Below are 27,502 nucleotides of genomic sequence, written 5' to 3' on the forward strand. Positions count from 1 at the left end.
CACAAAAGATAATAAGTAAAATATATAGGATGACAGATGGGATACACGCTATGGAGAAAAATACAGTAGGGAAAAGAGTTAGGGAGTGCAGGTGAGATGGCAATTTGAAATAGAGTGTTCAGGGATGGTTTCATCGAGTAAAAACCTAAGGAGAGTAAGATAAAGAGCCATTTGGATATCTGGGAGGATCTGCATTCCAGGTAGAGGAACAGCAAGTGCAAAGGCCCAAGCAGGTAGCAGGAACAGCAAGGAGGCTGGAGGGGCTAGAGTGGAGAGAATAATGTGGAGAGGGGTAGGAGGTGAGGTCAGAGAGGTTGCAGGAGCACTAGAGCACGTAGGACCCTGAAGGCCTCTGTAAGGATTTGACTGCTGTTTGAGTGAGATGAGAAGCCATTGGGCAGAGAATTGACATAAATGATCACTCTGGTTTCTGTATTGAGAAAAGATTATAGAGGTGTGTGAGGGTTTTAAAATATGTACCCACAGATGCTTCAATACTCCTGTCTTCAAAGAGGGGAGGCTGATTTCCTCTCCTTGCGTGTGGACTGCATTCGGTGACTCACTTCTCACAAATAGAAACGGTGGAAGAGGGGTGCGGGACTTTAGAGATTAAACATAAGGAGAAATGCAGCCGCCTCCTTGCCCTCTCATTCTGTCTCAGTTCACTTGCTCTGGGGGAAGCCAGCTGTGGAGTCAGGAGGACACTCAAGCAGCCTATGGACAGCCCATGGGGTGAGGAACTGAGAACTGCTGCCAGTGGCCAGAGAGGAGCTGAGGTCCTCTGTGGACAGCCATGCCGGTGAGGCATCTTGGATCCTCCAGCCAAGCCCTTGGAGGACACCTTAATGCTCACCTCATGAGAGACGCTGAGCCGGAACAACCCTGCTAAGCCTCCCCTGGGTTCCTGACCCACAGAAACTGTGAGGTAATAAGTGCTTATTTTAAGCTGCTAACTTGCTATGCAGCAATAGTAATACAGGGAGCCAGGGCAGAAGCCAGGAGTCCAGTTAAGGGGCTGTTTCAGTTACACACATGAGGAGGTGACTTGGAAGTGGTGAAAAACAGCTTTGCAGTCAGGATACGGTGAATGAGAGAAGGAAGAGTAGGGCTTTCATCCTGAAAAATGGGAAGGTCAGCTCCCACTTGAGCTCTTAAAATTATTCAACACATTCAGTCTTTCCCTCTCTAGAAGAATATTTTCTCCTGGCTTCCGTGACACCACACTCTGACTCTGGTTTCCCTTCTATGTCACCGACTGATCCTTTTCATTCTTCGCTGACGCGTCCTCTACTCACGCCCTTGATGTTGGAGTAAGCCAGGGCTGGATTTTTGGCTTTATTCTCTTTTCTGTTTACAGTGTCTCACTGGGAATTCTCATCCTCTGTAAAGACTTTAAATACCATCCATATGACCAGTGATTTCTATTCTTCCAGCTGTGTCCTTCCCATTGAATCCCAGACTCAAAGATCCCTTTGCTTCTTGACATTTTCATGTCTCTCTCTAATGAGTTCTCAATTTTATCATGACCAAAACAGAACTCTTGATTTCCTACACCAGCCCTACTCTCATGGCAACGGTCTCCATCTCAGTGAGTGGAACCACCATCATCCCAGTTGTTCAAGCCAAAAGTAGAGGGGTCATTCTTGATTTCGCTCTTTCCTTCAAGCCTCACGTTCAGCAAGTCTGACTGATTCTACGTCCAAAACATATTCCAAACATGTATACTTCCTGCTATGGCCACGGATACCACCCTACTTGAAACTCTCATCATTTTTCACTTGTCCTCCTTCTTCCCCACTGTAGCCAGCGTGATATTCAAAGAACACAAATCAGATTGAGAAGCTCTTACTCTTAAAACCCTTCAAAGACTCTCCATCGCAGTCAAAATCGAATCCAGGCTTGTCAGGGCTAACAAGTTCCTACATGAAGTTGGCCCCTGTCTATCTCTGACTGCGACTGCTTTATTTTTCCTCAGTCACTCTGACCTTCTCTCTGTTTCTTGATGATGCTAAATTCATTCCTGGATTAAGACATTTGCATTCGTTGTTCCGTCTGCCTGGAATACTCTTTTTCAGATATCTGCGTGGCTATAACCTTCTTGTCATTTTGGTCTCATACAAATGTCATTTTCTTGGACAGCCCTTCCCTGGGTTCTAAGTCTCCTTCCGGTCCCTTCTTGTCATTTCATCCTTTTCGGTTTTCTTCATAGCACTTGCCTATCCGAAAGTATCTCGTCCATTTATTCATTTACTTATTTATTTTCAGTCTTCTGGACACCTAGACCCTAACCTTAATCCTAACCCTCATCTCTCTTATTCATGACCATATGTATCCTCAGCCCCTATCGCAATACCTAGCACACTGCAGGTATTTGATAAATGACTGTTGAATGTATGCATGCATGAATAAATAAATGATCTGACAAAGAAGAAAAATCCCAATCTACTTTTCCATCACCATCTGAACTCAAGGTAGCACAGGTAAAGGGGAACCCTTCTCAGCTTTACCAAGCCCTCACTTGCCTCTTGGACTTTTCATTTTCTAACTTCACATACTTGATTCTCTCCTTTTTTCAGATGTCTGCTCAAATGTCACCTTATCAGAGAGGCCTACCCTAACCACTCTTAATCAAATAGATCCCTCTGTCATTTATTTCTAGAGATTCAGGGAGATAATTCATCTCCATTTTCTCCTCCTCTTAAAATATTGGACTGTTTTTTTTCACTAAGTTAATGAAGTTGTTAATTACTATGAAGCCTCTTTAAACTTAATGCTTGAGTGAGCTTTGACTGCTCCATAACAAGCTGCCCCAAAACGTAAGGGTTTAAAACAGCAACTTATTTTCTCATGATTCTACAGTCTGAACTGAGCGCTCTGAGGGCTCCTCTGAGGGGCTGGCAGTGGGTGTGATTATAAGCTGGGAGCTCAGCTAGGGCTGTCAACAAGAGTGCCTTGGTTCTCCTCCACTGGCCTCTTCACGTGGATCAGGTTTTTCATGGCTTTGCGGCTGGCTTCCAAGAGGGAGTGTTCTGAGCCTGTAAACTCAGAAGCTGCAGATGGCTTGACACCCAGCTTTGGAAGTTGTACTGGGTCACTCGAAGTCAGTCACAGGGCCACACCAGAATCAAAGGGAGAAGATACGACTCTGCCTCCCAATGGGGGAGTAGGAAGGAATTTATGACCATCTTCAACCCATCATCTTTAATCAACTCAGAAAGGCAATCATTTTGATTTCTGTCTTTGCTGATGAAAATGTTTTTAAAAATACATTAGTCCTGCAAGTAGATTATAATGGACATAGTCTCCTCAATGATTAAAAGTCTTTCAGAAACTCAGGGTCATTCCCATTATTGTCAAGTTTGGGTCCTAGCCCCAGCTCTGTCACAAGTTACCTAATTTTGTTATCTTGGGAATATCACAGAGGATTTTGGTGTTTGTTTTCTTTCTTTTCTCTTTTTAAAAATTTTTAAATTTTTTGGCAGCATTGGGTCTTTGTTGTTGTGCGTGGGATTCTCATTCCGGTGGCTTCTCTTGTTGCAGAGCATGGGCCCTAGAGTGCATGGGTTCAGTAGTTGTGGCACGCAGGCTCAGCAGTTGTGGCGCACAGGCTTATTTGCTCCGCGGCATGTGGGATCTTCCTGGACCAGGGATCGAACCCTTGTCTCCTGCACTGGCAGGCAGATTCTTAACCACTGTGCCCCCAGGGAAGTCCCCTGGTGTTTGTTTTCTCATCCACAAAATGAAGGGATAGAGTTACATGATTTCTATTTTCATTTCCAGCTCTGAGACACTATGATTTCATAGTTTCATTTAGAAAGTACAGGAATGGGACTTCCCTGGTGGCGCAGTGGTTGAGAGTCTGCCTGCCGATGCAGGGAACACGGGTTCGTGCCCCGGTCTGGGAAGATCCCACATGCCGCAGAGCAGCTGGGCCCGTGAGCCATGGCCGCTGAGCCTGCGCGTCCAGAGCCTGTGCTCCGCAACGGGAGAGGCCACAACAGTGAGAGTCCCGCGTACCGCAAAAAAAAAAAAAAAAAAAGAACTAAATTCTTTTCTATCTGTTGAGACATCTTCAATACTAAGATGATATCCATAATGTCCTATGTGTCTCAGACCCTAAACTATCCTCAGAGTATGCCCTGAAGGTTCTCTTTATACCCATCCTCATCTCTGCCCATAGACTTCCCATCAGCCTTTGGTTATTTATTAAACAAATACCACTTTGGGCATCAATTATGTACCACCAGTGTTACAGGCATCGCTGAAAAGCAGTGAACAAAACAGAGAAAACCCTGCCCTCACGCAGCTTAGGGGAAGTTAGTGGCCTCAGGCGGTCCCTTGGTCAGCCACAGTAACTATCACTGCAGTCCGGAACCCCACACAGACAATAAACTTGTTCTGATGATTGAGTTTACCATATAATGGAGATATCTCACTGAAAGTTTTTAAAAAAATATTTCTAAAATGGGCCACACATTTCCATTTTTTTCTAGACTCAAGGTACAGAACACAGTTTTACCTCATTATCATTATAGCTGCATTATGCGGTAATGTAGCAGTAAGTCAAGGGCCAGTGAAGTGCAGAGAACAATTTGCCTATACAACACGGCCTCAGATTGCTATGCCTTTTGAATTCTCACATCTACCTTTGATGGTTTTTCTATTTCCTTCATCCCAGTTGGGCTGTTTCTACTCTCCCACCAGAATCCATTTTCACCTTGCAATTTGCTCCTTGTAGCTAAGAGAACTGAGAAATCAGGTTTTCTCGAATAGGGTTCTAATAAGGATGAAGTGAGAGGGCACAAGGCCACTGGAACCTTGGTTTTGCAATGCAGCTTTGACTGCTAGAAACTTTCCTGATCATTTGTTGCTTCCTTGCTGAGCTGTAGGTAGCTGCGGTCGATGGATATTTGATTTTTGTACCTGAGCCAAAATTTTGCCTCATGTTTGCTTGATAATTCTGCTTTTGTCCTTTTGTAGAAATGTTCACACTTTGCAAGAGGGAAATAAAGAGATTAATTGCCAGAAACTCTGTTAGCCATTGGACTTTTAATAAAAACAGATTTTGGAGAAATTTGAAGAGGTTTTATTGTGGGGAGAGAATAAGAGTTCTGTGCTCCATGAAAGCTGGTGACCAGGGAGCTGGCCTGGAGAAGGAGGTCTAGAGGGAGAAGCCCTGGGGCCCAAACAGAAGGGTTCCAGGGAGTGAGTCTCAGATGACCCTGAGGAGGGCAGGTTTGCCTTAAAATCTTAAGTGGGCCTGCAGTTCAGACAGAAAGGATTTTGCCTTCTCCCAGGGAATTGTGGTAAATAACCATGGCGTTGACTTAGGGGAGACACTGGTAGTTAAACTAGAAAGTAGAACTGCGGTTGACTCTAAAAATCTAATTTATGGATTAACTAGTGCCCAGTCAAAATAACTAATAATTCTGAGACTATAATTACCCGCCTGTAGGCTTTCTATTTTTCCTCCAACTTTCTACTTTTCTGCATTTTACAAATGTTTAATAATGAACATGCATTCCTTTCATAATAAAAAAAAATCCAATTAACTTAATTAGAAAAAAATTACCCACCATGTGATGGGAGGTTTCTCATTAATTTATCATTGGCTGTCATAGTCTGGCTTCCAGATCTCTGCCCGCTGAGGAACAGTTACTCGTGTGCTCTCAATGGCTGAATCCAGGTGTGTGTTGTAGGGGGCGTGAGGGAGGGGAGGGAGGTGATAGGAAGAGTGAAGGGGAAAACAGTCCCCCAGAGCACCATCTTTGGAAAAGAGAGCCACTGCAACTCCCTCTAAGTGGGAGCAGTGTCCATGGCTTTGGTGATTTCAAAAGGAGAGGGGAGGGAAGGAAACAGAATTTCTGCTGGGGGTGGGAGGAGCTCTCTGCGTGTCTGATTTAGTTACACTATGTCCACTATCACTGATGGCGTTACATTCGGAAAGCTGGGTTTGGTCCAAACGGGAGCCTGGAAGAGAAGTCTGCCTCTATGCTGTGTGGTTCCTGTGAGGGTGCCAGAGATGGAGGAGCCAGCTAGCTTCTCTCCCACCCGGGACCATATTCTATCTCCCGCTGATGGGCTAGTTAGGTAGGCTTGTTGGGTAGATATGCTTTGATACTGCCCGAAAGGTTATAAAATCATCAGCATTTCTCTAGGTAAGACCTGATGTTGGTGTTTGGGTGACCTGAATGAAAACTTGGGAAGACCTGAAGTGGTTTACTCAATGCAAATGGAACCGTTAATTTTACTTTCATCTGAGGAATTCAACATCATCTAGTGAGCAGCCGCTCTGAGCTCATTAAGGAAATAAAGGATGCAATCTTTGCCAGCCCAGGCTCCAGATGGAAGAGTCTCCCATTTCTCTGAAGTGCAGTGCCATCCTGGGATTCCAACATCATACCCCTCACGTGGGGGAAGGAGGAATTTAGTCACAGTTCGCACTGAGGGTCAGAGGACTGCAGGTGAGAATTAAGGACACAATGGAAAATGAAAATGTGTCATCACAAAGGAAAAAAATATATATCTGGAATTGGAAAGGACGTTCATACTCTGAAAGAAGCACTCACGCACTAGGTATGGTTCATGCATGACAGCTTCGTAATCATCATTCCATTATTGATTAACTTCACATTGTGGTGTCGGTAGTTAATTGTAGCCTTTTCCTGTTTTTGGCTCTGGTGTTTAAAGGCAAAATAGGCCCTTTGTTATGCTCTCAGAAGAACTATTTACACATTTTGATTTGGCAAAGAACAGCTCATTTTTTTTCTGGGCCCTTCTGGCTTTTTTATTCCATATGGAACATGCAAGCAAAACTGGCTGAACTTTCAAACATCAGCTAAATCCTAATAATCACTACAGTGTTCCTTACCTTGCTATTCTCAGATGGCTGTATTTATTATAAACCAAGTCAACATTCTGCCACAGAAAGGTCAGTCTAACGGGGCCGTCAGTCTGCTGCACTAATGCTTCAGAGCCAGAGGCCCTCTGACGCTGCTCGTTCAGCTTTGCAGGCAGCCTGATCTGGAATGTGGTTCTCTCCCCAGGGAAGGGTCCCCAGGCCCCATGTGGAGGAGGGGAGGTTGTGAGCAAAGTCATCAGCCCCTGAGAAGACATCCTGACCTCCCCAGGACTGAACTTTCAACCTCTTGAGCCGACAGTTAGTGGTGGATGCACAAATTTTGTTTGCAACTAATTGCAGCTTATAAATGGAGCATTGTGGCCCTGGAAAAGAGTCTCTCTCCCCAGGGTCACCCAAGTGGAATCTGGACACAAGAGAGCCTGTCCCCTAATGGGCCTCCTCCGTGAGCCCTTCCCACCCTCTTGGGCTCTGGGCTTGCCTCCTTCATCAAGTTGAGAGCTGGAGGGCACAGCAGGAGACTCCTCTGCGAATCTTCTCTTCCAAATGCCAGGCTATTCATAGCAGCTTGCAGCTCCCTCAGGAATTCCCACAGACTGACTGCCCAGAGCTGACTATTGTCTCGCCACCCAGCAGCAGTGGGGCCTCTCACAGACCCAAGGACACACGCCATCTCAAAGCACAAAATGCTTTGCAGACCATCCATTGGGGGTTCATCAAGGAAACTCTGGGAGGTTGAGAGGAAGCAGAGGCAAGTTGGGAGGGTAGAGCGTGGATAAGATTTTCCATCAGATCGACTGCTTCTTGTTAGTTTCTCAAAGCAGATACAGTTTGTAAATGATGAGGAAGCAATGGAATGGTTTAGGACAAGAAGCCACATTTCCATCTATTGGAGGCGGCACGAGGGATGTGTCCAGCCTCTCTCTGATAGCACAGCTGGCTGCATGTGTGAATCACAGACCCCACGGACAGAAACCTTCAGCTGTAAGACGAAAGGGGTAGCCAAGGGTGACTCTCTTTGTTTTCTCCGAGAGTCTCATTGGACTGAGGAGATAGCTAATATCACCCTGTATCCTCAGACCATGAAAAGAACATAAGGAACTCTGTGAAAGTGTAGAGTGAGCTTCCCAGACCAGCGTCATATTGTTCTCAGTTAATCAAATTTGTCAAATTGTTCCCAGTGCCTTAGAGCCAAAGCGTGATACTTAGGACCACGGTAAACAAATCCCCAGCCATCTGCTCTGACAGCTGTTGGACCTTGAGCAAGAACTTGTACCCGTGGAGTCTTCTGAGAGCCCCAGGCGCAGGGATGGACTAGAACGGTTCAATCATCAAGCGGCCAAAGGTTAAAACTACTAATGGCCCCTGGGATATCTGCACCCAGCCAGTGGCGCTCCCAGGAAGGAGCTACAAGAGGAAAATTTCTGCTCTGCCGGTCAGCCTCCCAACACCCCAGTTTCTGTGTCCGCTGGATATTTTCTCAATACCTTTAGCCTAGCCTTAAAAATCAATGCAGTTAGTGAACAGCTTAGTTGAAACTGAACGCATCTATTGATGCTGAAACGAGAGCTGTGCACTTCCAGCCAATTTAAAGAAATCTGCTCTGATGATCTATTCGATTCTGTGGCTTTCAGTGTGAGGGCTCAGAGAATTAGCTTGCAGTTACAGGAAATTATTTCTATGAAAGTTGTTTGCTTCTAACAAGTTAGTTTTTGTGTGCCGATTTCATTAGGCCAACTGGGTTTCATAAATGATGTTAGAATAAGATGACCAACCATCCCAGTTATCCTGAGACTGTCCTTGTTTTAAAACTGAAAACCCCACATCCTGGGAAAATCCCTCATTCCTGGACAAACTGGGATGGTTTGTCATTATACCAAGTCCTTTGTCTTCCAACGAGTCAGGATGTCCTGCTGAGTTTGAAAGTGTAGCAATGTAATAAATTCTGAGTTTCTGCGTTTAAAATCTTAGCGGGGGTCATCTTAGATTGAATGGGTCTAATCTAAGATTGAAAGGGGGTCATCTGAAAGTGGGGAGGGGCTTCTCTGCTGGAGATCTGTTTATTTTGTAATTATCCAAGAGTAAGGGGACCCTTTCTGACATGTGACAATTTTAAAAGGTTACTTTAAGGGCTTCCCTGGTGGCGCAGTGGTTGGGAGTCCACCTGCCAGTGCGGGGGACATGGGTTCGGGCCCTGGTCCAGGAGGATCCCACATGCCGTGGAGCGGCTGAGCCCATGCGCCACATCTACTGAGCCCGCGAGCCACAACGGCTGAGGCCCGAGCGTCTGGAGTTCCGCAACGGGAGGGGCCGCTGCAGTGAGAGGCCTGTGCACCGCAGCGGGGAGTGGCCTCTGCTTGCCGCAGCTAGGGAGAGCCCGCGCGCAGCAACGGGGACCCAACACAGCCAAAAGTAAATTAAAAAAAAAAAAAAGGTTACTTTACATTTACAGTTACTGCAAAATACTGGCTATATTCCCTGTTTTATACAATACATCCTTGAGCATGTCTTATACCCAATAGTTTGACCTTCCACTCCCCCATCTCTATATGCCTCCCCCCAACTGGTAACCACTAGTTTGTTCTCTTTATCTGTGAGTCTGCTTCTTTTTTGTTATATTGACTAATTTGTTTTATTTTTTAGATTCCACATGTAAGTGATATCATCCAGTATTTGTCTTTTTCTAAGTCAGTGGTTTTTTTTGTTTTTTTTTTGTTTTTTTTTTTTTGTGGTACGCGGGCCTCTCACTGTTGTGGCCTCTCCCATTGCGGAGCACAGGCTCCGGACGCGCAGGCTCAGCGGCCACGGCTCACGGGCCCAGCCCCTCTGCGGCATGTGGAATCTTCCCGGACCGGGGCACGAACCCGTGTCCCCTGCATCGGCAGGCGGACCCTCAACCACTGTGCCACCAGGGAAGCCCTAAGTCACTGCTTTTTAAACTTGAATGTGTCAACGAATCACCTTGGGGATCTTGTTAAAAATGCAGGTTCTGGTTCAGTAGATCTGGGGTGAAGCCTGAGATTCTGCATTTCTAACAAGTTCCGGGTGCTGCTGGCGGTCTGAGGCCCACATTTTAAGTAGCAAGGTCCCGGGTGACTGTACCTAAGTTTTCTTTACCTTTAGGACATTTCTAAAGAGAGACAGAGGAAAAAAAATAATTTAAAGGGAGTAGAGGAAGAAAATTGTACTTTATACCCTCAAAAATAATGTCTGTTGAGAAAGAATCCTGTGAGCTTTAGTGTGCAACACAAATGCGATTAGAATTGAACCAAAACATCAGCGTACCTAGGAAAGGAAGGCAGATGGGAGGAAGTAAAGGAAATAAGGAGCGGGGTGGCAATTACAGTGTCTGTGGCTGGAGGGGAGCCACTCTTCTTCAAAGTACCAGCGCTTGCCTTTTCTTCCATCACTCTCTCTGCTGAACTTTATAGCAGTCAGGCGTTTCCCTTCCAAAGGTTGCTCCAAGTGTAAGCGGTACTTTGGGTGCGAGGCAGGGAAATGTTTCATTCTCTTTCAACTGGTTGCAAGAACCCTACAAAAAGACCCATTAAAGATGAAAAATGAAATATGCTCTGAAAAATGTACCAGCCTTTTCCTGTTGGTTGTCGTTTATGGTGTTTCTGAAGACACAAAAACAGATAATGAAGTACATAAGTAGAAGAGGAAATATCATTAAGTCAAATGCCTGACAGGAAATGGATTATGCTAAATCACATACAGTTCTGATATTGTTTTTTTTTGTTTTGTTTGTTTTTATTGTGATTATTGGTTTATTTATTTAATTTTTTTTGACATCTTTATTGGAGTATAATTGCTTTACAATGGTGTGTTAGTTTCTGCTTTATAACAAAGTGAATCAGTTATACATATACATATGTTCCCATATCTCTTCCCTCTTGCGTCTCCCTCCCTCCCACCCTCCCTATCCCACCCCTCTAGGTGGTCACAAAGCTCCGAGCTGATCTCCCTGTGCTATGCGGCTGCTTCCCACTAGCTATCTTCCTTACGTTTGGTAGTGTATATATGTCCATGCCACTCTCTCGCTTTGTCACAGCTTACACTTCCCCCTCCCCATATCCTCAAGTCCATTCTCTAGTAGGCCTGTGTCTTTATTCTTGTCTTACCCCTAGGTTCTTCATGAAATTTTTTCCCTTAAATTCCATATATATGTGTTAGCATACGGCATTTGTCTTTCTCTTTCTGACTTACTTCACTCTGTATGACAGACTCTAGGTCCATCCACCTCACTACAAATAACTCAGTTTTGTTCCTTTTTATGGCTGAGTAATATTCCATTGTATATATGTGCCACATCTTTATCCATTCATCCGATGATGGGCACTTAGGTTGTTTCCATCTCCGGGCTATTGTAAATAGAGCTGCAATGAACATTTTGGTACATGACTCTTTTTGAATTCTGGTTTTCTCAGGGTATATGCCCAGTAGTGGGATTGCTGGGTCATATGGTAGTTCTATTTGTAGTTTTTTAAGGAACCTCCATACTGTTCTCCATAGTGGCTGTATCAATTCACGTTCCCACCATCTGATATTGTTTTACAATAACGGTTGTTAACGCAATTCAGTGAACCGCTATTGTTCACACAGCCCTGGTTAATGAGATGACACATTTAGGAGCAGAAGAGGAATTCTGGGATGAAATGTTTTAATTATTTAAGAACAAAATATACGTGCCTCAGAAATGGATAAGATGTTGTTGTTCCCCAGATTGCCTCAGTTAGTTATGACCCTGGGAGAGTTCACATCCCTTTCCCTGAAGAGAAGCATCAAATGTGGATGATTAAATTGTCACTAAGCACCAAAAAAACCCTCCAATGTATGTTTATGTTCCATGAAAAAATGTGCTCTACCCAGTATGACTTTTACTTACTGCTCTTTCAGGGGCTTTGGACGCAAATAGAAAACACTTTTGGGCTTCCCTGGTGGTGCAGTGGTTGAGAGTCCGCCTGCCGATGCAGGGGGCGCGGGTTCGTTCCCTGGTCCGGGAAGATCCCACATGCCGCGGAGCGGCTGGGCCCGTGAGCCATGGCCACTGAGCCTGCGCGTCCGGAGCCTGTGCTCCACAACGGGAGAGGCCACAACAGTGAGAGGCCCGCGCACCGCAAAGAAAAAAAAAAAAAAGAAAACACTTTTTTCCTGACAGGTCATCAACACAGAAGTAGCCCAAACTATGCTCCAGATTTCTTTGCATTTCCACAAAGGAGGAATACGGAATTGGAATAAGCAGATTTCACAGTTTTCCCTTACCTAGGAGTCTGCCTCTGTTCAATTGTCTGTCATGTTTTTGTTTTGAACAGCCAGCTGCTCATAAATGTTCCTTTTGATCTGATGTCCTCAGATGCCCTCTCAGACTGTGCCAGGCTGGTGAGTGGAGCTGTTGATTGACTCAGCACCAACACAGGTGGTTGCTCAGCCCAGCACACACTGCTCCAGTTCTTTAGAGAACACTGGTCCTGCTCCTTTGTCTTCACATGGATGAAAATTGCCCCATTACATCTTAGGTGTGCTTCCCTCTCTTTTTCCTCGATATGGGTATGCGGGGGCTGGTGGAGGGAGGGACAGTGAAAGAGGGCCGGTTTTATTCTTCTGCCTCTGCAGCCCCCGTGTTCACAACCTCCAGTGGGGACCATACACACACGTCTAGACACCATCCTGGCTCCTCAGGTGTCCACACCTTGGACTTTGCCGCTGGTGGCGAGCCACAGCTCACAGGCAACGGTCTGTTTAAAATGTCCCTCCTTGCCTCCTTTCCTTTAATTTGCTCAGTCACTTGCACAGATTTACACACTCATTCCTTTCATATACAGTTTGGGCATTTAACCTTATAACTGTCTTCCTCTGTCTCTCATATACGTGTGTATAGTTATATGTGTTCCGTAACAGCTTATGGAAAAACCTGAACGAACTTTTGGCCAGCCCAGTATGCGTATCTGGCCGAGCTGCGGGCGGCTCGCGAGATCTTAGTTCTCTATTTAAAGTCATAATTTCCCCCTCCACTCCCCCACCCACCCCTGCTTCTTTCTGTTCTCTACAACTGCCTTGTTACATCTGACTCTGCACTTTCTGCTCCTGAGGGCATCAGGTCGTTCAGTCTTTCAGTCATGGAACAAATATTTTTGGAGTGCCTCCAATGTGGCAGTCACAGTTGTAGGTACTGGGGTACCACACTGACCAAAACAAAGCCCTGGCTCCTTTCATTCTAGTGGCGGAGCGGAGAGCCAGTCAACAAACACAGAACCAAATAGGTAAGCGCTACATTAGATGGTAATGAGTACTAGGGAGGAGAATGTATAAGGTCAGGAGGATGGGAGTACAGCAGGGGACGTGGGGTGGTGCTCTTGTGCAAGGAATGGACGGCGGACACCACATCCGGGGCTACTCCTGAGGGGTGGGTTTCATACAACTCCAGGCAGTGCCTTTCTCCTCATGGCTATTACACATCCACGTGGTTATGAAAATATTCTGGCAGATGGGATCAAATTGAGAAAGAGAGGAACTTTCTTCTGATTTGTCCGTTTGGACTAATGCTGGGGCTTGATAAGGTGACATTTTAGCAGAGACCTGGAGGAAGGGAGGGAGGGAGTCACACAGGTGTCAGGCAGATGAACAGCAAAGGTGAGGCCCTGAAGAAGGGGCTTCTTGGTGGGTCGGGGTCACAAGGCCAGCGGCTGGAGCAGAGGGAGTAACGGGCAGGTGGTAGGAGGTGAGGCTGGGGGGGAGGAGGGCAGATCACAGAGGGCTTGGGAGACCACTGGAGAGCCTTTGTCTTTCATTTTAATGGGAACAGAAAGTAGCTGGAGAGCTCTGAGCTAAGGAGGACTGTGACCTGATTTACATATTTTATGAATCACTCGGAAATATGGCGATCTGATACTGGGGACAAGAGTACCAGAAGATAATAATGAGGTTATTGCGATTCTCCAGGTGAAAGAAGACAATGGTGTGGCCCAAGGTGGTGACAGTGGAAGTAGTAGAGAATATTAATTCTGGATATGTTTTGGGGAGAAGCCTTTCATGTGATTCCTGAGATCCACGGGCTTCTTGCGCAAAGTGCTGAGAGGACCTTTCTTGCACACCAGGTCTATTTCACCAATCAATATCCTGCAGAAGGTATGGCGGAACCTAAGCATTGGAAGGGCTCTTAGAGGCAGGACATCTAGTGGAAAAAGAGTGAGAACAGAGATACTTGGTTTGGTCTTCATGTTGTGGAGTCTTGGATTTTGATGGAGGTGGGTAAGAATGAGATTGATGCCTCATAATAAACGTTGGTTTATCTGAAATTCACAGTGGTCCCATACTAGTAAACTAAAGGTGGAGGCTGGATCTTATTGTAAGAAAGCACAAGATCTGAAAGCTCCCAGTCTCACCAAATTCTCCTCTGAGAGGGTCTATTCTAACCTCTCACACAATGCAGGGGGTCCTGGCCCTGCATCCCAGAACGTGTAAACCTGACTGTGACTACACGTCCTGGCAGAGTTCTCATTATTTCAAGGGCATTCACCATTCTCTTGGACACTTCCAAGCTTCTGGAAGTTTCTTCTTGGACAGGATTGAAATCCTTCTCTTTTCTACCCTTCTGCCCTCTGGAGCTATGCTGGCCAAGGAGAGACAATACAGCTGTATTGGTTAAGAGCATGGGCTCTGGAGCCAGACGGTCTAGGTCAGAATTCAAGTTCTTTGTGAACTTGAGCAAGTTACCTGACTCGTCTGTGTCTCAGTTTCCTCATCAACAAGGTAGCAAATCTAAAGCACTTATAAGAGGACACGATACAGATTAAGTGCCCAAAAAGGGTAACTATAATGATTTATCCTGCATATTGATATGAATGTGAGAACTGGTTCCATATGTGAACACAGATCTCAAGAAGCTATACTTTCCCTGTCCTTTACCAATTCTCATTAAGTTGTGTAACCCCACATGATTCCTGATAGCAACTGTCAATGAAATCTTACAAAAGCAAAGCACCTGGGTTTGCCTTGGGGGGCAGCAAGGAAAGGGGATTTACTCTTTACTGGTCTGAGGTTCAAGTAGCAAGAAACATGCTGTTGGGTCTCCAGCATTTAGAGGTTGACTCCATCTCAAATATTGATTCCCAAACCCCATTTCACTTAGGAAGCAGTTTTTCAGGATGCAGTGAAATGGTGTTAGACTAGGTTTTAGACTCTGATTTTGGGCATTTGAATCTGGCCCCAGCATTTCTTATGCTATAATCATGGGCAACTTATTTAGTGATAATTATAATAACGCTACATATTCCTTAAGTTTGTTGTGAAGAGTAAAGGAGACAATGCATATAAAGTGCTTAGCACAATCTAGCTGATCCAGAAATACTAGCAATAATTTTAAGTTCTAGAAATAAATTTCTAAGATGAAGTCAATTCTTAAAAATGACCGTGTTTGAAAGGAACCAAAACTACATTCTCTGCGCTTCTTAGGGCATTTTATGTAGAGAGGAAGACAGGAAAATCAAGACTTGCTGCTGCTACCTTCCTGCCAAGTGTAGGCTCCCAGGGCTCAGGGAGGTTCATGATTGGAACCTCGTGGAGCTGACCTCACCATCAAAGAACTGCAGGAGACTCTGAAGTCAGCTTACCTGACTGATACCTACCCAGCAACTGAACATTAGAAATTTGCTTGAACTGGTTATTTGGTAGCAGGTAGTTTTTTGGGGGGTAGGAGATACATATATATATAGTTGAGGTATCATTGATTTACAATATTATATTAATTTTAAGTGTGCAACATAGAGATTCAAAGTCTGTGTAGATTATACTCCATTTATAGTTATTATAAAATATTGGCTATATTCCCTATGCTTGACAATATATCCTTGCAGTTTATTTACTTTATATATAGTAGTTTGTATCTCTTAATCCCCTGCCCCTATCTTGCCCCTCCCCCTTTCCTTCTCCCCACTGGTAACCACTAGTTCGTTCTCTATATCTGAGTCAGTTTCTTTTTTGTTGTATTTGCTAGTTTTATTTTTTATATTGGGCATGTAGATTTTTTAACAACATTTTTTTTCCTGAAAACAAACATAATACGTTTTTGTAGTAGAAATATAGGAAAGTATAGAATAACCCAGAGAAGCAAACCATGTTTATTTCCACTGCTCAGGAGTTTTCTGCACAGCACTCCAGGTGGGTAAGCAGCATAAGGCAGGGTGAGCCTGTCTGGTCCACTTCCAAGACCCTAGCAAGTACAGCTCCTGGTACAGAAGAGTCCTTGGTAATAAGTTGTTGGACGAATGACATATAATCAGGTGTATAAATATATTTCTGTCCCCACTGGGAGTCATAATTGTCAGGTAGATTTCTTTTCATGTTTCTTTCACTTAATTGGGCCCTCTGAAATATTGAATTTAAAGCCAGCAGTGAGTATAAGTAGATCCTAAATGAGTCAAGAATCACAGGCTCCTGTTTTGCCCATCTGTTGCTCCACAACCCAGGAAGTGCTCATATGAATGGATACTGATGGCTGAGTTTGCTGATCTTAAGGGAATGGACCCTGCCTTGGCTTCTCCTCTCTAGGCTCCAAGGGTCAGTTGGTTCTTTAGCCTGGCCTCACCCAGAAATCTTTCCTCCTGAGAGTTTTTAAATTGTACTTTCGATTATTTGGAGGAGTTTTGCAAACATTTTAGAGGATTTCCTCCCCCATCCCAGTTCAGCATTCCTTCTAATTATGATAGATACCACTTATTAAATACTTACAATAGGCATGGTCCTCTGCTAAGCCTCAAACAGGTATTATCTCATTTGATTCTCATAACAACTCTTTGCGTTGGGCCTCACCACTTTTATTTTATAGCTGAAAGAATTAGAGACTTAGGAAGGTGAAATGACTTTCCCAAAGTCACACAGCTTGTAAGTGGGAGATTCTAGTCAAGGTCTGCCTGACTCTGAATTCCATGCTTCAACCCCCTTGATTGCTGTCATCAGAGTTTATGTGTAATTTTGCGTATTGTTCTTTATATTTAGCTTTAATTTGATGAACATTTACCCAAACTATTCTATTACCTTCAGCAGCCTCATTCGAAATGTCGAAATAGTATTCTGAGTAGAATGTCAGAGCAGAAATGACCAACATAGGAAATTCAGAGAGTCAAGAAGAGCATCCTGTTGTGGAGCCCCGGGAGTGAGATGGGGACAAACTAAAATCCTACCAGCATAAAGGGACCAGGTGCTAGGAGACCTGCAGCTTGGCAGACTCAACATTTGGCTCTCGGGAAATGAGAGGAACACTGAACAAAGGGGCTACAGAAGGGGGAAAGGGAGATTCTAGATTTTTACATTTTCCTATATCTGTTTTTTGCCTATCGGCCCTATTTTTCATTGGGCTGAACTCTTCTTATTACCCAGATTACATGGCATATTACGAGGGTTTGACCATCAGAGGTCTGGGGGGCATAGGTGAGAAATACCGTCAGATGCAGATCTGCTGCTACGATCTCTCTCTCTCTCATCTGAAGAATCTGGAGGATGACTAGCAAGGGGTAAAAGAAGCTCTTCTTCCTCTCCCCCGCCCTCCCCCCTCTGGGGGCTGGGTCTTTCTGTCCTCAGAAACCTTGGCTCTGTCCGTCAACAAGGCTGTGAGGGTTGCTGCTGCTTCAGACACTGCCCGGGGGCAGATTGCTGGACCTCCAGCCCAGCCCTGCCTTCCACACAATGAAGCCCCTTCAGCTTCTCCCCCAGCTGTCTTGGGACCACCCCTGGTAGGATGGGGGTGGGCGATTGAGTGGACCCCAGTGCAGGAGGGCAAAAGAGAGGGAGGTAGAAGGGCACGGTTAAGATCAGAGATTTTTTGAACGCCGGGTTAAAATCCCACCTCTGCCATTTATCTATGTAACTTTGATTTGTGTTACTTCACCTGGCAGAACCTCAGTTTTTCCATCTATAAAATGGTGATGGTAGTTCCTAACTTACAGAATTGCCGAAAGGATTAATAAAATTCAAGGATTGTGCCTGCTGTTCCGTACACGTTCACTGATACTCATGTTGTCAGCCTTAACAGCCTGAGGAGCTACTTTCTTCTATTTTGAAAACAGTCCTATTTTGGTGTAATCTTCTTCTACTTAGTTAAACTGGTTCATTTATGCCTGGGTGAATTAATTTACTAACCTTCCCTTCCCTCCCCCAAAGTTTTTGTTCTTCTAGGTTCATGGCTTGGGGAAAGGAGGTGTAGGTCCTTTTCCTTTGAAGGATACTGGGGCCCGAGGCAACCCTCAGGTGACCTTCTGTTCTTGTCAGAGAATCTAGCTGGAGAGACGTGTGCAGGAGGCACAGGAACCATCTGTGGTTTTTTTGTTCGGGAGTATTTAAAGGCATGTGTTGTTCTTTGTAGGTCGTGTACAGAAGCTATCCTAACATTTGCAGGTGAGAGAGTGAAATATTCCTTTCTCAGGACAAGACATTCTGTTGGCATTATCTGTTTTTTCTTTAAGTCTTGGGAACCCAGAAGAAGAAAGTGTGTGACCCTGAGAAGAAAGTGTGACCAATAATTGCTGATGGGAATTAACACTACTCTGTGATCTGTGTGGTTGTCATTAGTAATACAGTGAGGTTGCAGGGGGGTTAGAACAATGAGAAGAAAGAAGGAAAGAAAGAAAGAAAGAAAGAAAAAAAAAAAGAAAGAAAGAGAGGGAGGGAGGGAGGGAGGGAGGGAGGGAGGAAGGAAGGAAGAAAGAAAGAAAGGAGGAAAGAAAGAAAGGGGGAAAGAGAGAAAGGAAGGAAGAGTGTCATATTTTAGTAAAACAAGAAGAAGGAAACTTATGTCCCAATAGTAGGAAGGGATTTTAGGGTTAAATGGTGCCAGTTTGCTAAGAGTCTGCTTCTTCTTTATATTCCTCTAAGCAGTTCCTCAGTTCCTAGGCAGTCACCCTATTTCTGCTTTCAAGGGTAAACATTGTCATTTCTCCTGTGACTATAGCAAGTCATCATTTCTCTTTCTAGAACGTGGGTTCAGAAAACTGCAATTGTTAACAATTTTAGCATTGAATCTTAGGACAAAACTGAGAAAAAAAATTAAGCGTTGGATTGTTTCTAGAAACTACTCGATTTAGGGGATTTTAAATCACCAGGAAGAGTCACGGTTGATTATTCTAGAAACGATTGCATTTACCCAAATCTCAAAATTAATCATGAATATTTGCTTGGATTGACATATTGATGCTGTTTACCACAAATAATCCCTCAAAGCTCAGGATCCGTTTTTAATTTTTACCCCAAATTAGAATTTAGCTTTTGAACAAAACTTGTGTACAGTTACTTAAAATTCCATGTAAATATATAAACTCCAACTTGTTCTCATTTAATTTCTCTGCCATTTTCACAGGCAATTTTTGCATGAAAATCACATCACCCTTAACAACCTAGACTTATTTCCTCATTTCCCTTTAAGGGTTTTGTGTTCCGAGTTTCATTTAAGAATGGATTGCTTACATTTCACTGACGAACCTCCCTTCTAATCATGGTTATTAATATCACAATTTTGTTATAATATCTGTAAGAGCACAAAATGTGTCCTCTTAAATATGCATTTGCCAACCCCTGACTTGCATACATTTCAATTACAACCCTCCCTCATAATTATTATTATTAGTATCACAATTACCATCATAATATCCATAAGACTGCAGAAGGTGTCCTGTCATGGGTGCCTTTACAAACAGCTTGTCCAGTTTCCTCTTAAGAAAAATGTGGCAGACTTTATCTAAATTCGACTTCCCCCTATAATTTACATTAGACAACACACTCCATCAATAAAACCATCAAAATGATCTACTGCATTGTAGACAAAAGTTATTGTGTCAAGTTGACACTAATCAGTTAATTCCAGTAAACCTTCAGATAAACAAAAGCTTGTTGTCTATTACTGATGTGTGTGATGGGCCCCTTGTATGTCCTATGGTTCTGCCCATCTATAGAGATGTATCTGGCAGACACTTGCCCTGAGGCGTCTATATGGAAACAGAGACAAGATCTATAGTTAATGATGTTGACCCTGACTCCCCCAACAGAGATTGAATTCAAATCCTCATAATATCTCGACAGCTGATATGTATACTGTGCTAATAATATTAACAATTACTCTGCCACTGGGATTCCCCAGGCTCTGACTTAAGCGATTTTAAAGCTTCTTCCCTAATATGAACTGATTTCCTTGTTTATACCCAACATCAGCACCGTCTCCCCATTAAGACAAGGATGTGTTTCTGAATGGGGAAAGGCTTTTCTTAATGTAGGTGTCTTATATTTCTAAGAAATTCTGTGGGACTTAAACAACTTCTGGACAAACTGATAGTATAGGTGATGGTGTGAGAAAGTGTTTCTAGTCACTATTTCCCTGGCAGGCTGGGCTAGCAGGACTGGGGAGAGAGCTAGCTTCACATTGTTACCGTTGACGCGGATCAGAGAGCATTCCGAATGCCAACAGACCTTGTCCCCTTTGGACATGACGGGGCAGCCTGTCAATCCCTGCTTGGTGTGATCGGGTGGCTGAGGAATCAGAAATCGCCCTTGGGTCTCCTCAGCTCGCTGCTGAGCCTTAGAGGAAAGTGAAAGAGCTGAACCAGACCTCTTTTCCTCACCTGTTCTCTCTTTCCCTTCCTGCTTCTCTTTCCTCTGCAAAGACTGAGTGGGAAAGGCCACTGCCGACTCACAGGCCACAGAGAAGCTGAGGATGAAATGTTGACAGGGGGCACTGTTAGAAATTAAATTCTGCCCTATTTTGTGTACCATTCTTGTGAGTCACATTCGTGAATAGTAGCGAGAGATTTAATGATCGCATATTTTTTATCTTATTTCCCTTCGGTCGATGGCAATTTTTTTCTGTTAATGTCAACTTAGAGCTCAAAGTAATTTAGTAATTGATTCTAAGCACAGCAGTTCGCCAATGGCAGCTCTCCATTTGTGGGGAATATCTTTGCTAATTTTATCCATCAGAATGAGATTACCATGCTAATCTCTCCTATCCTCCTCTCTTGGTCATTTGGGACATGCTGATGCAAATGACTTATTAGACACAAGGCCTTCGTCCAGCCCCGGGATCAGGGAAAGATGAAAGGAAGCCAAAATAAGGACGTTATAATGCCCTAACACACACAGATACTACACACACAGATACACACACACACACACACGCTGACACACTAATACTAAAAGGATAAGACCCTAAACTGGAAACCAGTATAAAAACTAGTTTTAACAAATGAAAAATGCAGTGTATCAAAATATATTAAATACCTGGAAAGGAAAGAACAAAAAGAATGAAGGCAGAACAAATGCATCTGGAGACACATAACTGGAAACCCAAACATTCATTGGCTCAGGAAATCTAGAAAGTCGTAAGTCAGGTGGAGGGAGGCAGATGCCCTTAATGAGATTAAGTGAAGAAAACCAAAATGGCTGTGTTAACAAAAAGACTGAGGCTATATCTACAGACACAATCTGTCTGACTGTTTTCAGGGAATGGTTACTGACTAACTTAGTGATTGGTTGTTTGTCTGATTTAATTAAAATGCTCAAACCAGTGTGAGCGTGTGTGGTAAAAATAGCCTGAAACTAGTTTGGGTTACACACACACAATAGGGTATTGTATCACACAATGGGTTGAAAGGGCTTCCAAAGACATGTCTAGTAAATGGACACATTCTAAAATGCTTTGCCTTATGAAATAGCAAAATACTTAGAATGAGTTCAGAAAAGATCCGTTTAAATAATTCAGGTAAGAGTGGATTTCAAGAAAGAAAAATTAGCTAATATAGTAGCTGGGCGAGTGTTTATGAAGGCAGAAAACCCCCCAGAGAGAGAAAAGATATTTAGCATTTAATATGCCTGATGTGAGATCAAAAGAGGAAAATCTAGATATTAAGCAAATAAATAAATCCTGTCTTTATTTTCCTCAACAGAAGGGGGGAGAGGCTGAAATTATGGCCATTTTATCTTCAAAAAGCCAAAGCCTTATTACCAAAATAACAAAACTATGTCATGAAAAATCTAAAACAAAACTATTTTCAAGTTCAAATGTTTTATACTCTAACGCTGTTACACAACAGCGTCAATAGCCTAACAATAGGACAAAAACTCCAAGGCTCGTTGTCTGTCACATACCCCTAACCTGAGATTGCCATCATCCCCCCCAAACCAGGATTTTCTCTAGACCTCCCAGTGCTGACTAAAGAGGCACAGTTCTGATAATTCAGAGTTAACTCTAAATTATCTAAATAACTCCTCTAAATTGTGGCACTGTCTTGAGGTCCTGGCCATTGTTCTTCTTCTCACCAGGCAGTCAGTTGCCAAGTCACATAGACTGACTCTGAAAATTCTCACCATGTTTTCTATCTTCACTCCCAGTTCCCTCATTTGGGTCTTGATTTTTTTTGTTGTTGTTGGGGGAGGGGATAATTCAAATAATTTTCTTCATGGTTACTTATAGCAGTGGGTAAAGACCAGGGTGGAAGATACAGAATTAGAAGCTAGATTTCTCCAACTATATATTGTCGTATAGATTTGACTTTGAAACCATATAAATATTTTACATAATTATAAAACAGGTTTAAAAAGAAAACTAAGATTCAAAAGCAAAATGAACCAAATGGATCTAAGTATGTATTGGCTTGATGACATAAGCACAAAGAAGGGAACTGTTTCATAAAACTTTAAAACAGTAATTTGACAGCTTTCGATTCATTCTTGTCTATATTTTTGCTCTAGCCTGCTCTTCTCAGCACCCCACTCTGAATCATCATGTGTTAGGGCCAGATGACTCTTAATGAAAGCAAAGTCAGGCTGGGCTGGGACTAGGGTAAGACAAGCAAAGTGCTCACCTCGGGTATAAAATTTAAGGGGATGCCAAAACCCTCAGTAATTAAGATAAATATTATTTTAATGCAATATTTTTTTAAAAATCAAAATTAATCCCAAAGAAATCCATGAGGAGCAAAATATCAAAATTTAAAATAAAGAACAGGATTCAACCCTGTGCTTGCATAACCCTGCCTCCCCCTAATCCTGTCCCCGGTTTCAATCAAACTTTACTTACAAAAAGAGCAAAAAAAGGAGCTGGGCGCCAAGTTTGCTGATTTTATGTTTTATAAATATTGCATTATAATATTATTTATCTTGATTACTAAGTTCTTTGGCACCCCCTTAAATTTTGAGCCCAAGATGAGTGCTCTGCTAGCCTCACCCTAGTCTCAGCCTTGCTCTGTGGTTCATCAGATCAAGTACAAATTCCTCAGCCTGGCATTTTAGGATTTTTGACTTTGGGGAGGTAGTACGGTTTTGTGGTGAACTTGGTGGGCTTTGAGCTAGGCAGTGCTAAGTACAAAACCTGGCTCTGCTGCTCTCCAGCTGTGGCCAGCTTGGGTAAGTGACTTCACCCTTTGCCTCTTAGTTTCCTCATCTGTAAATGAGGATTAAATAATGTTTACAGAAGGCATCATCCTATTTTTCCAGTCTTACCAGTCCACTGTTACAAAAATGCACAACTCTTTACAAAGTGTTTCATATACATGATTTAAGCGTGATGATAACCATGTTAGGGAGATTTGATGCTGCTTCCTCCAACCTGAATCTCCTTCCCCCTCAACTCCGCAGTTTAAAAGTAGCCAACTTTCAGGGCTTTGCCGGTGGCGCAGTGGTGGAGGGTCCGCCTGCCGATGCAGGGGACACGGGTTCGAGCCCCGGTCTGGGAAGATCCCACATGCCGCGGAGCGGCTGGGCCCGTGAGCCATGGCCGCTGAGCCTGCGCGCCCGGAGCCTGTGCTCCGCAATGGGAGAGGCCACAACAGTGAGAGGCCCGCGTACAGCAAAAAATAAAAAAATAAAAGTAGCCAACTTTCAAAGCCAGCCTCAAAATGACCACTTGCAGGAATGCTTTCTAAGTTTCCTGCAACCATGCAACAATAACAAACACGAATTGAGGGCCTGCAGTGTGTCAGTCATCAGGACTCAGTGCTGTACATGACAGAGGTGAGCCCCAACTTCATGGATCTGGAATCTAATGGCGAAAATGAACAAATAAACTACTAAACAAGCACGTAAAATGACTTTAATTAATAAATGTGTTAAGTATTATGATTAACAAAATCAATATGATTATATTTTTAATTAAATTAAAGTAATTAAATTAATTCTAATATACTTAAAATTAATTCCAGGCAGAGGAGACAGTAATGCAAAGGTCCTGAGCCACAAGAGGTCGGTTTTTGTGTTCAGCGTGCTTGAAGAACTGGAAGAAAGCTAATCCAAGCTGAAGGAAGATGGCAAGATGCAGTTCTCTATGAACATTCAGGTAAATTTCATGTATATTTCTTATGACTATTATCTCTCCCCACTTTGTGTTCTGGTCAACTGTACCCTCCTCTGGTTCCAGTATTGGAGAAAGTTAAGAGCTTGGGTTTCTTAACTAGATTGTCTGGCTGAAATCCTGACTCAATTGCTTATTAGCTGGAAGACCATGGACAAGTTGTAATAACTCTAAACATTTTTTCCTTGAGTTGTAAAATGGGAGTGGTAGTAACAGAACATACCTTATAGGGTTGTTGTGAGGATTAAATGATGCATCCATGGAAAGCATTTAGAACAACACCAGTACATAGCAAGTGCCATGTAGGGGTTAGTTCTTGTGATTGTCATAACTAGCCTGTAAGATCCTTTAAGAGTTCTTGTTTTTGCATTAAAGCAGCAACTTGGACACTGCTTCGCAAATAATAGGCTCTCAAAATATATGTATTGAATCTAGTCATATATGAAAAACTGATAAATTTTTTATAAACACCAGTGATGAGATGTTTATAATTGAGGCATAGATTCTTTACTTGGTATCTTCTTTTCTGTGCTTTGACTTCTTACTGACTGAAAGAAACTGTCTGCAAGGAGGGTTCAGGCTGAAACAGCATTTAACAAGGACCACTAGCATATAAGCTTTTTTTTTTTTTTTAAGCATATAAGCTTTTAATATGCACCTGAAACCAACACTGTTCAATGTTAATATTATTCTTTCTTTCTTCATTTGGGACTGTTTTACAGTTTAGGCTATGCCAAGTGACGATTTTTCAAAAAATTCTACGTTCAGTAACACTGCTGATGGATATAGCCTGAGCTTTCGTGTTCATTTCCTTTAGGAGGTTGTAGAAATTTCCCACCATCAGGGGTGGGTTTTACTTGGTCAGGAGGGCTAATTGTTACAGAGCATTTCTTACCATGGCCTTTGCTGTAGGAGTGTAGGTGTATGTGATACACTGTAGACTAACTTCTCAGATAATTTGGGATCTTAAAGAATATACTTACTAGTGTTTTGAAATTCCTTTTATAAATAAAACTCCAACAGTCCTCCTGTACTTATTCCGAGATGCTTACCCAAACTCACTTTAAGTGTATTAATGACTAGTCAGGGAGGGGGAAGGAGTATAGAGCAGGACTCAAACCCCAGTTCTGCCATATAATTGCTGTGTGATTTTAATCTCCGTAGGCAACCTCTTTAAGCTTCTCTTCCTTCATCTGTAAACATAAAATACTTATTTCATAGCATTAGTGTGAGGACCAGAGAATACACACACACATACACACTATGCACAGGGCATGACACGTGAGTTAGTTTCTTAGGGCTGCTGTAACAAACTATCACAAACTTGGTGACTTAAAACAACAGAAATTCATTCTCTCTCGGTTCTGGAGGCCAGAAGTTGAAAAACATTAACACTGGGTCAAAATCAAGGTTGCAGCAGGGTTGCACTATTTCTAGAGGCTCTGGAGGAGAATCAGTTCCTTGCCTTTTCCAGCTCCTTGTGGCTGCCAGCATTCTCACTGGCTTGTGGCCACATCACCCTAATCTCTCCCTACACAATCATGTCCCCTTCTCTTCTGCCTAATCTCCTCTGCCTCCCTCTTCTAGGAATCCATGTGATTCAGACAGAGAGAGCAAACTAGTGGTTACCAGTGGGAAGAGGGCAGGGGGGGAGGGGCTATATAGGGGTAGAGACTTAAACAGCACAAACTATTAGGTATAAAATAAGCTACATGGATATATTGTATAACATGGGGGATATAACAAATATTTCACAATAACTATAAATGGAGTATAACCTTTAAAAATTGTGAATCACTATATTGTACTCGTGTAACTTATATAATATTGTACATCAGCTATACTTTAATAAAAAAAAGAATCCATGTGATTGAATTTAGGGCCTGTCTGGATAATTCAATATAATTTCCCCATCTCAAGATTCTTATCTTAATCATATCTTCAAAGATCCTTTTTCCATATAAATTAAAATTTACAGGTTGCAGGGATTAAGATCTGCTATCTTCAAAAGGCCATTATTTTATTTTATTTTAATTTATTTTTTAATAGGTTTGTTTTTTTTGTTTTTTTTTTTGCGGTATGCGGGCCTCTCACTGTTGTGGCCTCTCCCGTTGTGGAGCACAGGCTCCAGACACGCAGGCTCAGCGGCCATGGCTCACGGGCCCGCTGCTCCGCGGCATGTGGGATCTTCCCGGACTGGGGCACGAACCCGCGTCCCCTGCATTGGCCGGCGGACTCTCAACCACTGCGCCACCAGGGAAGCCCCTATTTTTTAATAGTTTTTATTGGAGTATAGTTGATTTACAATGTTGTGTTAGTTTCAGGAGTACAGCAAAGTGAATCAGTTATACATATACATTTATCCACTCTTTCTTAGATTCTTTTCCCATAGAGCAAAGGCCATTTTTTTTAGCCAACTACAGTACATAGTGTATATTTAATAAATTGTCTATTATTGTGATAATTATTAGTCATTCTTGAATTTTTAAAAATCAGAATTAGGAGTCTGGTAAAAATACATATTAGTGGCACAATATTAAAAATATAGTTCAAAATATATTTAGAATTTCTCTTTTTTGTTTATCTCAAAAGGTGATTAATAGGTTAATTAAAATGGAAAATATTTTATTCTGCTTTGTAGAGTAAGATGTAGTAGTGAAGTACAAGGGTATTAAATGCTCCCCCATATGACTTTGGGCATATTATATAGTCTTCTGAGCCTCAGTTTCTTTTTTTGTTACCTGGGGACAACCATAGGCATAGGGTTGTCACAAGGATTAAATGAAATAAGCCTGGCACAGAGGAAATACTCTCTAAATGGCAGGTCTTATCGATTCCAAAAATAAATGTGCAAGCAAAAATCTGGCCCTATCTCTCTCACTTTTTCCCTGTGTCACTATGAGGATGTATTAGAAGACATAAATGTCAGCTGCCTGAGGAATCATTTCAGTTTGCATCTATACTGACCACACTTTTTATCTCAGTTTGACCAAGTTTCTTCCAGAGTTAAAATCTCAGATCCTGTTTTTCATTTGCTTGAGGACTGCTGAGCTTTCAGGAGTGGAAGTGCAGCTTCCTATTTATGTGAACTATTTCAGCCTCAAACCCTTAGGGAGCCTGAGTATGATCTCAGTTCTTACAGCGAAGTGGACATCAGTTGAATGCTGTGCTCTGTAATTGACTTCTGCATGCACCTGATGATGAAATAATTGGCCAATTCAAAATCAGATCGCTAACTATTGCAACAAGGAGTCTCAGGGATTCATTTGTGTGTAGACGTTGTAAGTTTCCCATTGTAAGAAGGCTTCCTGAACCAA

The sequence above is a fragment of the Monodon monoceros genome, unplaced genomic scaffold, assembly GCF_005190385.1.
Source record: "Monodon monoceros isolate NGI ecotype Baffin Bay Population unplaced genomic scaffold, NGI_Narwhal_1 Super_Scaffold_20, whole genome shotgun sequence".
NCBI classification, from domain to species: domain Eukaryota; kingdom Metazoa; phylum Chordata; class Mammalia; order Artiodactyla; family Monodontidae; genus Monodon; species Monodon monoceros.